Source organism: Vipera berus, assembly GCF_964194415.1.
Source record: "Vipera berus genome assembly, chromosome: 8".
Lineage (NCBI taxonomy): Eukaryota > Metazoa > Chordata > Lepidosauria > Squamata > Viperidae > Vipera > Vipera berus.
Genome location: NC_138211.1, coordinates 4,204,505 through 4,209,961, shown reverse-complemented (window position 1 = coordinate 4,209,961; position 5,457 = coordinate 4,204,505). Strand labels below are relative to the sequence as shown.

The window sequence follows — 5,457 nt, the reverse complement described above, 5'->3', positions numbered from 1 at the left end:
TTCTATTCTATTCTATTCCCATTCCATTCTTCTATTCTATTCTATTCCCATTCCATTCCTCTATTCTATTCTATTCTATTCTATTCTATTCTATTCTATTCTATTCTATTCTATTCTATTCTATTCCCATTCCATTCTTCTATTCTATTCTATTCCCATTCCATTCCTCTATTCTATTCTATTCTATTCTATTCTATTCTATTCTATTCTATTCTATTCTATTCTATTCTATTCTATTCTATTCTACTCCTATTCTATTCTATTCTATTCTATTCTATTCTATTCTATTCTATTCTATTCTATTCTATTCTATTCTATTCTATTCTATTCTAAATCTTCTCCTATTCTATTCTATTCTATTCTATTCTATTCTATTCTATTCTATTCTATTCTATTCTATTTTATTCTTATTCTTATTCTTATTCTATTCTATTCTATTCTATGTTTTTTCTATTCTGTTCTGTTCTGTTCTGTTCTATTCTATTCTAAATTTTCTCTATTCTATTCTGTTCTGTTCTATTCTAAATTTTCTCTATTCTATTCTATTCTATTCTATTCTATTCTATTCTAATTTTTCTCTATTCTATTCTATTCTATTCTATTCTATTCCATTCCATTCCATTCTATACCATTTGATGGGTGACTGTTTACATCTTCCAGGTCCAGCATAGAATTGTTCAAAAACTAAGAACCTTCTCCTTTAAAATATATGCAATTTCTCCTCCTCAGTATTATTTTCCTGGATTTAGGCAATCCTCCCTCCTTCTTTGATGCAGTAAGATAGGAGATGTAGAAGTTACTCCACTCTAAGAATGTTGTTTTCTACAGGAGTAGAAAGTGAATCCTCTGATGTTTTTCCATCAACAAGTATTTCTAATATCTCTACTCCTACCTCGTGTCAAGCAATGTAAAAGGCTAATAAATATTTGTTTTGAAAAGAGGAATTAAACTTAAGATGTAACAATGGCAACGTTGGAAAAACATAATAAATCACAGCTCTTTGTCTGACAGATTCAGAATGAAGTTTTCCTTGTCTATCACATCGGACTGACCTGCAGTTTTGGAATAATGTGGCTTTCTCAGTGGTGGCGGTGTGGGTTGGCTTCCTTTCGAGTAGAAGACTTCCTGTCCCTGTCAACCGAAGTTTATAGAAGCATTTAGGAAAGATGCAAAAGTCTGACACTCGCCGCTTGTATTCTGCTTGGGATGCAGAACATCCCCAGTGTCTTCCATTTTTAACATCAAAGTCAACCTAGTGGAAGAGAACAGCTTCAAGTCAAGTCATTTGGAACTAGAACTCAAAAATGCTCGGTCTCTCCTGCTGGGCTAAAACAAAAGATGATCCTTCCAACAGACAAATGGACCTTCTGATTGCACTGGGGGATGGAATACAGAGCTGAAGGAGTGGGGACAATGTTGGCAGGATCACCATAGCTTCCCAATGAAGAGGCAGCACATTCCAGAGATGACCCCCAAGACAAGGGACGGTGCAGTCCTGAAGTAGATAAAGGAGGGAGGACAAGGTTCAGGGTAGCCGCACCCTAGAGCAGAGGTGTCCAACCTTGGCCACTTTAGGACTGATGGATTTCAACTCCCCCAGCCAGTCGAGCTGGTCTTAAAAGTGGCCAAGGTTGGAGATCTCTAAGGATATATCTCTTAGGTTCGAAGTTTATAGCTTTAGTCTGGCAAGATTCTGTCTGTTAGGCGTAAACAAGTAAAGGACTGAATTTGGTTGGATCTCACTGCGTTATCTTTGAGTTTAGGCCTGACGTTCTGTTCCTGATATGCCAAATATTAGTTTCAACCCTTGTTGGCCAAGGTTCTTTGGACCCTATGCACCAACTAATATGAAGTCTAGATATATTTACTACAACTAGCAACCGTATCCTCTCAACTTGCAGGATGCATCCTCAATAGATCTTCATGTTCTTGACATCATATGGCACTCCCCATAACATCTGGCAAATAAGATGGAGTTAAAACTTAATAACTAAATAATTATATGTAAAACAGATTTTATGTAACAAACGCGCAACCGTGCCTTTATTTTTAATTTCCTTTTTTCATTGTCTTTCAGGGTTACACACAGATATTTTTTTTACACACACACACACACACACACACACACGTAGATACATATACAGTACGGGCCTATTTCAAAGAAAATAAATGAGACTATATCACATCACACGATCGAGAAGGTCAGGGAAAGTAATCATAATAAAGAGAAACAGGATTTCCCCCAGTTGCTCCTTCTTCCTGGTCTCAACTAACATTCCGTATACAAAAGAGACAGTGAAAAATCTCATTCCTCTCTTAAAACATGAGATTTATTCAAAATATCAGGAGGGAAAGTTTCCAAGCTGTCATGGAAAACTTGTAAGCCTCCAGCTGTTGCTCAGTTACAACTGCCATCTGCTTCAGGCAGCCTGACCAATGTTGAAGGAAGACGCTCAGCATTCTGAGAAAGAACTCCATTTTACCATGCTTCAAAGTCCTTTCTTCTTTTTCTTCTTGTTCGGCAAGTTGCAGCATGAGTGATCTAATTGAGACACCTCGTTAATGGAGAACCTTTGCATTTGGCTGCTGTCACAAAGGCAGTGCTTCAAACTAATCTGTCTTCCCACGGCAGCACTTACCTCTTTTAAAGAATAAAAGGCTATCTGTGTCATGGCCCGGAGCTAAAACTCAATAGAAGCTTCTTTCCTACCTCACCACAAAATATTCTTGCTTCTCAAATCCTTTCATTAATTTTTTTTGGCCTCTTGCAAGAACCATTATTCAGCCGTGACAATTTGTATTTGAACATGGAAATACGTAAATCCTACCGCAGTGCCGGAGCAGCTTGCATTATTTTGGAAGACCAAGAATATATTTCCAACTTCAATGTTTGTGCTAACTTGTTGTTGTTGTTAGTTGCGAAGTCATGTCTGACCCATCACGACCCCATGGACAACGTTCCTCCAGGCCTTCCTGTCCTCTACCATCTTCTGGAGTCCATTTAAGCTCACGCCTACTCCTTCGGTGACTCCATCCAGCCACCTCATTCTCTGTCGTCCCCTTCTTCTCTTGCCCTCAATCTTTCCCAGCATTAGGTTCTTCTCCAGTGAGTCCTTCCTTCTCATTAGGTGGCCAAAGGATTTGAGTTTCAATTGTGCTAACTAAAGGGTCCATTTGATGGAAAATCTAATTCTTCCTGGGCAGCTTTTAATGCCTAGTATGGACTCTCAGTAGGTGGGATTCTTATTGCACCTTACAACAGTGGTGTCCAACCTTGGCAATTTTAAGTCCTGTAGGACCTCAATTTCCAGACTTGTGGACTTCAACTCACAGAACTTCCCAGCCAGTCATGTTGGCTGGAGAATTCTAGAAACTGAAGTCCACAAATCTTTAAGTTCTTAAAGTTGGATATCCCTGCTCTACAATATACAAGCAGTGCTTTCCAGGTGTTCCCAGGACCAGAACCAGAGATAAAATCTACATTAGCAAACCCAATATTTGGATTATACGTACCTCATTTCTACTAGCCTAGCTGCAGGCAATGACTGTCCTAAGAGCAAACCATACACCCCTACAAAAACAATATTGTACTTGAGTTACTTTGCACTCCAGACCCCAGGTATTGACATCCTAGGTCAGGGGTCTTCAAACTTGGCCCTTCTATGATTTGTGGACTTCAGCTCCCAGAATTCCTCAGCCAGTGTGCCTGGGAGCTGAAGTCCACAAGTCATAAAAGGGCCAGGTTTGAAGACCCCTGTCCTAGGTATTTACCTACAAGGATGGGCCCTCCCATTTGTACTTGACTGCAAGGAGGACAAAGAAGTAACGACTATTTCTTGCATGCAACTAACATTATAGTTACCTCTTGAAAATGAAGACTGTCTCCAACAAGATTTCCTTTAAAAACCCTTTTCCTACACAGGTTGTTGGGGTTTTTTGAAGGAGTTTTTCTGTAAATTGGAGGAAAGGGATGGTTTTGCACAAGCTAAGAATAGAAGATGCTGTTGAGAATGAAGGAATTAACATGAGGTGTAAAGATGGTTGCTGAAATGAAACTCACCCAAGCCTCTTCTTTCTACTTTCGTTCCCTTCTTTCTTAAAGTGACCAGCTTAAAAGGAAGAAAAAAGAGAAACTTGTCAAAGCAATACATTTTCAGAGCAGGACACCCAATTCTAAGAACTTTTGTTTGTGTTTCTTTCTTTGAAGCTCTTTATATAATCTGTGTCCTCCTTTCCCACACACACACACACACACACACACACCATCTTCTCCAACCTCTTGTCTTCCAAGGAATTGGAGACATGTTTCCATCATGTTCAGCCAAGATGGCCCTTAGTTATCTTGACTAAAGTTAGGGGCATTGTATTGCAACCTATCTGGAATTAGGAGAGCTACCTTTATGTGTATTTACTTTGTGCCATCCGAAAGGACTCACCAACCCAACCCTGTGAGATAAATTTCTCACTTGACCACTCACCCACCCCATCGTATTCTTCACTTAATGGCTGCAGCATTTTGCAGCAGTGCATACGTGTGCAGAAACTTCACCAAGCAAACCACGCAGGTTTAACTTTCACACCACCCCAGACCTGTTAATTCTGTCTGTCTGAGGAGGCCTCGGGGGAAATAACCACATTCTGAAACCTAATTTACTGAATCGAAACGTACAAAATTAACAAGACGCTAATTGCACATTAACCCTGCTGCTGAGAACAGCCAGTTCTGCTACTTCCAGAGGTTCTGCCTAGCATTTTGCTCTCTGAATGTTGTTCTCTGCATCCTGGGTGGTCTCCTCAAGCAACCTTCATATTTTGACCTCTTATTTGGCCCTGTTCACTACTTGCACCTAATCCTGACACACGTAGACCTCATCAATATCATTTTTTCCCCCTTGCAGTCTTCTCGTGACATCACATATGGTTTATGACCAGCAAAGGAGGAGGGAGGTTCAAGACATATACAATAGCAATATTGAGGCTGAAGTACATCTTCCCCCTACTCAAACACCACATCAGGACAGCTGCAAATGGGTAAAAATGTGTTCCTCATACATTACTTTGGAATTAGGCAAGTACAGTGATCGAAAGCAGAACAGAAGCGAGATAGGATCAATGGGCATAGCAAATTCCGTGCTAGTAGAGTTTCATTACGGAGCGCTATAACTCAAAAATGGGGGAAAGGGCCTCAACAGACTTCAATCTCACGCTCATGTAGACACCCCCACACTTAATTGATGGAAGGTCTTTCATGAACCGCAATGCCTCTGCAGCTTTCAAGCATTTATACATATTTCATCTTCAGCCGTAAAGTCCTTGGTGAATGCATATTTAAAGGAATTCCCCATCCCTCCCACCCCCACATCTCCCTTCTTGGGGGGTCCTTTAATGCTTCCCAAAGCTACACTTAGCTGAAACTGAGGCACAACCTTTTAAAATACCAGATCTACTCATTTCTTC

At 40.1% G+C, this 5,457-nt stretch overlaps 1 long non-coding RNA gene across 1 annotated transcript; it reads right to left on the bottom strand.

Moving 5' to 3' along the window:
* Positions 1-1,065: 1,065 nt before the first annotated feature.
* Positions 1,066-3,889, bottom strand: LOC308671278. The gene is made up of 3 exons (XR_014027173.1): positions 3,863-3,889; positions 3,514-3,571; positions 1,066-1,131 (listed from the first exon to the last, which is right to left on the bottom strand). It is a non-coding gene; the product is annotated as an uncharacterized lncRNA (long non-coding RNA).
* Positions 3,890-5,457: the final 1,568 nt, after the last annotated feature.